Source organism: Limulus polyphemus, unplaced genomic scaffold (genome assembly GCF_000517525.1).
Source record: "Limulus polyphemus unplaced genomic scaffold, Limulus_polyphemus-2.1.2 Scaffold827, whole genome shotgun sequence".
Taxonomy (NCBI): domain Eukaryota; kingdom Metazoa; phylum Arthropoda; class Merostomata; order Xiphosura; family Limulidae; genus Limulus; species Limulus polyphemus.
In genome coordinates, this window is record NW_013666437.1 from 60,442 (window position 1) to 71,019 (window position 10,578).

At 36.3% G+C, this 10,578-nt stretch overlaps 1 long non-coding RNA gene across 4 annotated transcripts in view; it reads left to right on the top strand.

The window, feature by feature from the left end:
* LOC106460743 overlaps positions 1-10,578 on the top strand; it is a 44,944-nt gene that overhangs the window by 9,966 nt on the left and 24,400 nt on the right. For all 4 annotated transcript variants that reach the window (XR_002610834.1, XR_002610835.1, XR_001290899.2 and 1 more), the window contains exon 3: positions 2,055-2,123. This is a non-coding gene — a long non-coding RNA (uncharacterized LOC106460743). The remainder of the gene's footprint in view (positions 1-2,054; positions 2,124-10,578) is intronic.

The following is a 10,578-nucleotide window of genomic DNA, read 5'->3' on the forward strand; positions in this document are numbered from 1 at the left end:
AATTGCGCGGAAGAAATCTGTAACAGTTCAACAGGCAAATGAGCAATGACCAGCACTGCATTGTGGAGTGCGAAGAGCGCGGCGAGGCAGATAGGAAGTCACGGTCATCCACTGCATCCTGATCTATCCCCAATCGTCTTGATTTGTACTTGCCACTGGATCCGGATGGGAAGGGACGAGAGAGTGAGGTCGACGACTCGCGCAACTCTTCCTCACTATAATCCAAGTCCAGCGCACGTCACGACATCAACCAAAGTCCTGCGGCGATAGGCCGATGGGAGTGCAGTAGGTGTGGACATCACTGGAAGCTGTAGTCAAAAGCCTGCACGTAGGCGGTCCAGGACACAGGGTCGTTTTTCAACTGATGAGGCAGCAGGGGATTTCGGCAGCATCCTGGATGACTGAGCAGCCCTTCGTGGTCCTTCGAACTTCGAACAACAACAACAACTATTAATTCATAACTGTTTATCATTAACCTGATAACGATTATGATGTTACGACATGTTTAAACTAGAGGGACACTCAGTAGTGCACATACCTTCGCCAAGCAGCGTTTATCATATTTGACTTTCAAAAAATATGTAAATGTGTCTGTATGTCCCTCGATACCAATGGACATGGACTATTTTTGGCAGGTAAACGAGAAATGATATTCTACATATGTCAAGATCTTTTCTTATTGAGTTAGAGGGGAAAATAGCATGCAAAATTGGTCTCCATGTTAACATATAGGGAGTTTTTGGATTTTTGTGATCTTGCTGTGACCTGATCCTCCAAAAAACTAATCACTTCTAAGTTGGGTCATAGTCTATTATGTATACCAACTTTTGTCCAAATCCATTGAGCCATTTTTGAGAAATCTTGCCAACAAACACACAAACAAGCACACAGGAGCGAAAGCATAACATGAGTCCACCTTCCTTGGCAGATGTAATTATGTAGAGAACAATAAATCATGTAATATTTTTGTTTTTCTTTCATAAGATAATAAAAGGTTGTGATTTTTGTTTCATATCTTATATGATTATACTGTTAGAACTAACTGAGCTCAAAACCATAACCAGTAAAGTAGAAATCACTTTTTCAAAACAGGTGTTGATCTTTCAGCCAGGGTTTGCTGTTCAGAAATACATTGTGATTACATTTGTATTCCTTCTCGTAAAAGTGCTTGTGGATGCCAGAAGTATACTGGAAGCTAACATATGTACATATAAGGACAAAAAATAGTAATTACATTGTTATTCTGAAAATGAATTTTTTATGCTTATGTTAAAATGTTCAAGTAATTACTGTTGTAACTATGATATTATAAGACAATGTATTTAACATAATTATTCAGTATAAGTAAAAGAAAATCTATTTACTCTGCTTTATGTATATTCTTCCTATGAAAAAGCTAGGACATATTCCTATGGTCATAATTCTACTCATGATGGCATTCATTGAATAATGAAGGATTTCTCTGAACTGAATACATAGGTGCTAAACTTGTCACTTCTAGCACCACAGTTTGCATCTGCAATGATATAAATTATTCTTATAAAGTACAAATAACAGTGGTGCAGGAAGAAGTTTCAAAGTGAGGGTGCTTGGCTAGACATGCAAATTTTACAATGAGAGATTGAAAGTATAAGAATCTGCTAAAAGAAGCTCCCGTGCTGCAAAGGCAGTTCAATCTAGTGGGATCTGGGAGCATGCTCCTCCAGAAAATTAATATAATAATAATATAACTTACAGTTGCTATACAAGTCAAATATGTAAAAGTGGGAGTGCTACAGCATCCCTGGTTCCTCTGCTTAAGCCAAATTTAAACTGTGATTACATTTACTTCAGTTATGAACTAAATTGTCAATGTAAATTTATTACAAGGACAGTTAATTTATAAATTTCATTTTTTTCATACTGTGGATTATTTTTCTTAATAGTCAAGATAATCACCGTATTCTCTTCTTAGTAAATTAGTTTGTTGTTCAGCAGTTATTTTTTGAAAATAGTGAGGTCAGTCATTATCATAAGCGAAAAAATTAAAACATTGTTGTTTTTTGTAATTCCAGGTTGTTGTGAATCTTGTTCTTGCCAGAATGGAGGAATCTTTTTCACAGATACCGAAAGACACCTTCATTGTGAGTAAGATTGTGCTTTGGTTTAGTTAATTGTGACAATTGTATAGTGTGTTACTGATAACTTATTATTGTTTTAAATATAAATAAACTTTTAAAAGGCTTCTACTTCATTTGAAGTAGTTACAGTTGTATTTCTATCTTAAACTACAATTCAGAAGGAAATATTAAAGTATCAATAGGATACATGAATTGTAAGGTGAGTGTTGATCCTGGGATTGCTCTTGGTAGATTCAGAATGAGGGCACAGAATGATAATCACATCATATATGTGTGAAATGCTGTGAAAATAATGGTTTGATTATTTGATACATTGTTTTAAACCCAAAAAATTCATAAAGGAACATGGAGAAACCCTGGTGGTTTAACTGTAATTACGAAACGGTACTACCTCCACACCATAGCTATCTCAACTTTCATTTGCCCGCTAAGCATTGGTAAACTTTTTAAAAGTGCATCAGTCTTTTGTACCTCTATATTTTTTGCATCATTTCAACAACGTGCTGATCATATCTTTTACCATCTGGGTTACTTTAGTTTATAACTTGCATTTAGAATTTGTTTCTTATATTAACTTGGTTTAAAATTTTAAATTTTTTCACTGTTAATGTTATTTAGTTATAAGTTCCTTTTTTTTGTATTTTTACTACTAGTCACATTTAGTTGGGAATATGTTTTGAGTCAGCCTTTGTTTTTGTTAACTTGGTGCTTTTCTATTCTCATGTTCTTTAGGGTAAATTTTCTTTTCGTGTCCTTTGAGTCAACGTCTACGTTCCATGTTTAAGGGTCGTTTATCTTATCAGTCCCTTTGGTGGTTTTATACTTTAGGTGTTAGTTATTGTTTTATGATTGAGGTCGATTTTCTTAGTTTTGCAGGTGTCTTACTTTTAAGTTCTTTGTAGACTACATGTTTCTAAGTTTTTGTTAGGTCTGTGTACTTTCTTCAATTTCTTTAGTTTATGTGTATTTTTAGGCAACACTTCACAACAGTTTTGTTCTTTTTACAGGTTCTCCATAAAGGTTTCTGACTTCCATTTTGCTCCCCCCTCTACTCACTTCTCAGATCTCCTCCCCTCCTCCTCCGGATCGTACTTTGTCTGATCATCTTTCTCAGTCTATTCGTGTCCTACTACACAATAGAGCTATCTAACATGTGGAGCCCACTCAACCAGGAGCTTGCTTTTGTCCTTCTTTGTCTCCCTATACACAGGAGTTTAAAGTCCCTTTCTTGATCTGTCCTGACTGTATACTTATCTGCAGTCACCTCGCTTCACCATGGAGTCCTACCTCTCTCTTTGGTGGGTTTTTATGCCCCAGTGTCACATTATTTTCTTCAGTTCCTCCAGGTGAGTTTTGCCTTCCTGTTCTGGGTGCTCACAGACTGTCTTTCTTCAGCTTTGTAGGTGTTTTGTGGAGTAGTATGCTTTTGCACGTCATCTCACTGGTTGGGTCTTCAGACTCACATTTCATGGACAACAGGCTTCTGCTTGCCTCTTCCTTTGCCAGGTCAGTCACTTACACCTGCTTCTTTCTTCAAGAAGCTACTTAGGTGGATTTCTTTTCTGGTTGGAGAGGTCCGATATTACCCTCTCATAGTATCTTATTCATATGGGGGATCTCTTCACTTCCTTTTTTGGTTGAGCCCAGCCTTCTCCACTTTGGTTCCTGGATATCGAGTGGACAGTTGTGTTTGCCATCCCTTCTCCTTCTCTCTTTGTCCATGAGGCTCTCTCTCTTTTTTGGGATGTGGTCTTCCTTGGAAGTGCTCATTCTCTTGGGTCAGACACTTGTGCATTCCCTTCATTGGATACTTCTCGACCAGTGGAACTTCCCTAACAATCCCTTGGATAATCCCATTTTCCTCGGTTCCTCTGAGATTTAGGGTCGGTGGTCAGTCGAGGAGGCAACTCTCTATATCCACATCCTGGTACCTTGGCAGCTCATTGGGCTCTGTATCCTTTCTTGCAGGGGAGAATGGTTTCAGTTCTTTCTCCAATTCCACTATCGTCAGCTTTATCACCTAGAAAGGGGGAACCACGATCTATATCTGGTCAGACACTCAAATTCCATGTATTGGGCCAATGACCTTGATGTGACTATTCTGGTGGGTCATGTTCCAAGAGTTCTGATTCTTGAGGCCAATCTCTTATCACATCCCCACCAGGTTCTCCATAGAGTGGTCTTTTCATACTCACGTTTTTTTGTGGGTGTGTTCTCAACAGTGAACACTGCATATTTGTATGTGTTTCCCATTCACTGGTATACCATACTTTCTTCCTTATAGTCTTCAGTTCTTCACCCTTCAGCTGTGCAGATAGATGCTTTTGATCAAAATTGGAGGGGTCTTCACCTTCGCCTACTTTCCAATTTGATTCATCTTCTGGTTTTATCCAGACCACACCTTGTTGTGCTCTGCTGGTTTTCTGTATTGGCCACTCAGATGTGGTTCCATCTGCTCTGGCCCTTACTGGAGCAACACACCTTTTCCTTTTCTCTGTCCTGTTTGCTCCTCAATCTTCTCACATCTGATGTTTTTTTCATCCAGTCATCTCTACACTTTTATGACATCCTTTACCATTTCCTATAGATTTTTCATTAACTGGATCCAGAATTCCTTTCCTGGATTTTGGCTGCCCAGGTAGGTTGTTTTGTCTTTTCTCCTTTTTCCTTCCTTTCCTTTTCCCACCTGTATTCCCATTTGTTTCTGGATAATCTCCTTTGTCCAGTTCATTCCCTGATCTGATGTTTGGCATCATACTGTCTCGTTGTTCCATAGCATTCCTGTTTCCCCTGATCTTTCTCCTATTCCGCTCGGGCTGGGTTCATTAACTTCTACACCTGGCGTATTTGGATGTGTCCCTGGCAGGTCACCACCTACATATTGTTTCTTCACACCTAATACATCATCTAACTCTGTCTTTAACTGCTTACTGGTATACTGAATTTTATATCTTAGCACTATATCTGTATGCTTCTCCAACATTCACTGTGGAGATGGGGTGTTTCTGTAAGACCACCGGATGCTTTTCTGATGGTGTATTTATACCTATATATATAATTTTTTTATCATTATCTATCTATATATATATATGTATATCCTGAGGACCATCATTCATGAACTTCATGAGTAAAGCAGATATGGATTTTTGCCCATCCCTACTGACCCATGATTCTTCCAATCTGGGTCTTTCTGCTTTTCAAAATAGGTAAACACAAACATCCATTGCATTGTTTCCAGTGGGTTGTTCCTCTAGACCCCCCCCCCCAGCGCATCTCTTTCTTCTACTGGAGCACAGGGGTTCTTGCCACTTCTGGTTCCCAGTCACTGGAGTGGTAGACCGTAGAGATTTCCTAAAAAGTGGGTTTTGTACAATAACACAATCTCATAGCCATGCATACTCACTTGATGAGAAGAGGACTGTCTTCATTATGTAAGTACGTACCAAAGTACGTTTTCAGTGTTAGAAAATGTTAACATCAAAAAGACCACATAGCCATGTCTTATAGGCATTGATCCTTCGTGCATGATGCCAGGTCAGTTAGAGATGTAGATATAGGAAATACTGTTCACTATTGGAAAGATAAAAATGAAACTATGCAAAAAATAAACAACTATGGCTGTACCTTTTGATTTTCTCAAGCTAACTAAATCCAGAAGTATTAGCTGCATTTCAGCTAGATTTATAAAATAAGTTTCAGATACTAAATATCATAAGTGATGAACAGGGTGTGGAAGAAAAATGGACAGAATTTAAGAAAACGTACATAACTACTACCAGAAAGATGATGAGTTATTGTAGAAAACCAAGAGAGGAAAAGATCTCTGGTGAATCCTGGAAATTAATAGATGAGAAAAAAACAGTTGAGGATCAAGCTGGAAAGTTGCACGGATATATATAGAACTAACTTTTGTTTTAAAATATGCACTTAAGAAATGCAAGAGAAGTTCAAAGAACAGTTAGAAGAGACAAACATAGATATTACCACCAGAAAGCAGAACAGGCAGAGAAACAGCCAGTACAGAAGATATGAGAATGTTCTATAAGATAGTCCAACAATTAGGTGATAATAAAGTAAATACCTATGGTGTAAGTAAGGATGAGCACAGCATAAAATTATAAAGTATGAAGAGCTAATTAAACAAGTGGAGATCATATTTTCACATTTTAGTGAATGGGAATGATCCAGTTTATCGAAATGGTTTTCAATGATCTGACTAAGTTTATTTGGAAATCAGAGAGTTGTCTTTCTGATTGCATAAAAGGAATCATTATCAAAATACCTAAGGAGATTTATCATTGTGTAAAAAGTGGAGGGGAATTACATTACTATCTGCCTCAGGAAAAGTTTTGAGTATAATTTGAATGAAAGATGAAATTTAGTTAAATGGATGGCAACTGCCTGTTGTAGACCACAAGTGTAGAGGACAACATTTCGAAAGTCTTCAGGTCAGTGTGTGTATGGTGTTGTCAGTGTTTGAACAAGTACCAAGTTACAAAAAGTATATGAAGTAGGAATGGGCAGAACGATGGCCACGCCCACTTTGAGATTGCACAGTGTCAAAAACCACCAAGTGTTGTAATGTTATCCCATCAATTCCTACCCTATTTCTTTACTTTTTGGTGCTCCCATTCCTAATTTTTTATTTAAAAGATTTTTACACTTGTATCACTTAACAAGAGAGGTGACAGAATGTCAGGTCTTGCTTACTACCATTCTAGCCTCAAACCTCTCTGTACTATCTTGACTGACATATAGCATACAAACCACATTATCTTTTTGAGGAATACATAATACTAAAGTATACATCAGATTGATTGTCTATGTATTGAGTTGATGCCTTTTAAAAATCAATAAAAAGATTGACAAAGATCTGGTCAACACATCTTTTACCAGCTCTGAACCCTGCCTGTTGTTCTCTCAAGAAAGCTTCTGTGACATCTTTCTTTGATAGATTGTTTAGGCAGAGTATTCATAATGAAATTTAGTTGATTGGCTGGCAACTGCTTGTTTTAGAAACACAAGTGTAGAGGACGATGTGTCCATATTCTTTCACCTATCTTCTACAGGTTTGTATGGTGTTGTCAGTCTTTATAGTATTCTGGTGTATTGTGGAGGATGTGTTATGATTGGTTAGTTTATCCCTGTTTCTGATTGGTGGAGAGACTTCCTGTAGATTTAACCAATGGTAGCCACAGGTTACTCACCTCTAATCCAGAATCTTTGTTTAGTGAAGGTTTTATTATGTTAATGTAAAAGGATTCATTAATTTTTCTTCTCTTCCAAAATTTGTGTGTGTCAATGATTCTAGTTTTTTCCCGGTTTATTTTGTGTCCAGTTGACATTGTGTGTTCTGCAATGGCTGAATTTTGTGCTTTCATGAGTCTTGTACTGTCTTTATGTTCTCTTATTCTTGTCACGAGACTTCTTCCCGTTTCTCCAATGCACGTTTCATTGCAGGAACACAGAATTTCATAAATTACATTTTTGTGTTTCTCATTGGTAGCTTTCTGTTTGTTTTTCACCAGAATGGATCTTAATGTCTTGTACTATTTCACCTAGACATCTACGTTGAATTTCTTGGCTATGACAATCAGTTGTATAGATGGTGATACTATGGTCATGTTCTAAGAGTGAAGGATAATAGACTGCCAAAACAAGCAATGGGCTGGAGGCCAATTGTTAGAATGCATAGAGGAAGATAAAAGACACTTGGCTTAAAATATTAGGGAGGTATATGAGAAATAAAGACCTGGACATAATAGAGATTTACACCAAGTTGGAAGCTTAAATAGGTTCTTCCTTATTATTCCAAGTCACCTGTATAATTATAACTTTCTTTTAAAGCTGCTATAGTATATATAGTCTGAAGACACAACATTAATTTTAGTCTAACAGTAACATTTATTGCTTCTGTTCACAAATGAATGAATTAAGATCACAGAAGTAGGGATTAAATGTGAGTATATTATATACATTTATTTTCTTATATTTCATAACCTTTATGCAATGATTAATTATGAAATTAGCTACCTATCTTGCTATTTGCTAATAAATTAAATTTTAGACAACAGATTAGGTAACAGTTCTTAGGTAATAAGTTTGATTACATTACAAAGCATTTAAGAATATTTAGTAAACATAGTCATTCAGTTGTTTTCATAATCTATTGACATGACTGAACCAAACATATCAACATGATTTAGGATAAGATTACATCACTTTCACTTAGTTAGCTTTGAAGTCACCTGCATTAATTCATTAACTGCGGGGTGACGGATATTTCTGTCATTGAAGTTCTATGGCACAGCTGCGAATGACAGAAATATCCATCAGTCGCACACATATATAACTATAACTCTATGCGAATGACAAAATTGCCATTTTATTGTGACTGATGGCAACTCAGTTTTATGTGTGAGTCAGAAAACAGCAACTGAGCTGCTCCTGCCGCAGATAATGGGTTAAAGATTCTCATGCTAGCACAGGAAGTTGCACAAATACAGAAGTGCTTCTTCACTATAGCAAACAAAGCTGGAAATATCTTTTCTTGGTTTTCCAGGAAAATAGGGATTAAAATCATAATCCACATGATACAAAACCAGATAACTGACAGTCCACTGATTTTGCTAGTTCTGTTGAAATGGATGATTTTCAATATTCTCTGAACTTTCTGTAGAAGGACCAACTTGAAGGGGGGTATCTATTTAGATTTGGAATTGATATAGTGGCACACTCATTTCTTTGCTTCTTCTTGATAATTTTGAAATCCTTCACAGGAAGTATTCTGCATCTGGTGTCAAGAAATAAGTAGATATCAATATGTAAACCAGTGTCCTTGTATTCACATCTCAACTGAAAATCTGGCAGTATTCTGGCTTCCATAAATATTTGAAGATCATCTGATTCTACAGTTGAAAGCTCACCAAACAGCATGTAGAGATGATACAGCAATTTCCTTGAAACCATAGAGCACAACAATGAAGGGATGAACATTCTTGAGAACTTCATTTGCTCGTTTGAGAACTTTCATCTTTATATGTAGACATTAAGTGCCATTTTTTTATGAATTTCAGCCAAAATCACATATACTGACTGTTGTTGCTTATTGAAACTTTACCATTTCAAAAGTAGAATATCTGGTTGATTCATTATGAATCAATATATGTTCAGACAGGCCAAGAAGTTTTTGGTGCTCAATTGAAGAAGAAATTTCTTTCAAGACTTTAAAAGATAGAAACTGTTCTTCAGAGATGAAATATTGCTTTAGTTATGTCTGTTATTTTTATTGCATCTCTTTCTTTGTAAGGTCTAGGTTTGGTTATGTCACTAAAAGCCTTCTTTCTTCTTTATAGTTTGATCCACTACTATAAGACGTACATAGCATGATTTTGTGTCTAATCCCCCCTTACTCAGTTTCTCATAAATTCCTTCTAAAGTATTTTCTTCCACATGATTGCTGTTTAGCTGTGAACTTCCTATTTAGTGGCAACGTGGCTTACAATCAATAGTGATGTAATGAACTGTTACTCAATTGGAATATTGATTGTCCTTACTTGTTCAGAGATAACTTGTAGACAAATAAATGAATTTAGTGAAGTAATATGATGTCATGTTTTAATTTCTTGCTCACCAGTAGGATTTCATTTTACGTGAATTTATGATTAGTGGTTATGATAACACTGATTTAGCTCTGAAATCAAGCATTTAAATCCTCTAATTTTTCTACTGTTTTGAAAGCAGGGACATAATTTTTGCACATAAAATTGGAAATCTGTTTAACTTTTTTATTTCCTTGGAATGTCACTCATGTGGACATTGCTTTTCAAGCAAATCTGGAATTGAAGCACTTGGTTTAGCTGCTTCACAATCTGCTTTCTTACTTGTGCTAGTTCCAGAAATGGAGGGATATGCTTTTAGTTTAAGTGCTTTAATGTTAAATGGCTTCAAATGTTACTCATGCTACTTCCTTTAGTCATAAATGCCCACATACCCATTTTACATACTGCCATACAACAGCCAATAAGATTCTCATTCTTACATCAGGTAGAAATGCAAAATAGCCCTAGCTTTTTAATATGTTATTTTTGTTTGTCATCATCTTCTGTTTCCATAATTTAACCTCATTAGCATGATCTGAATTTTCGAGAAACTCTCCACACGGCTATAAATATAACCAACGTGATGCACCTAAAATGGAGTATCTATTATTGGTTTTACCATAGTTGGTGTGCTATAAACTTCGGAAGCTATAACTGTGATTAGCGCTTATTAATTGGAAAACTTCAGATATTTGTCCAGGAGCATTTACAAAGTTCGAATATTACAAATCATTTAACTTCAGTGGATTCTCATCGGACATTAGTATTTTTATGAAAACATTATATAATTTCATCGTGGAAAACTCTGCCTGTATGGCTGGTGAATAACGAAGGACAAAGCTAGCTAGCTTCCCGTT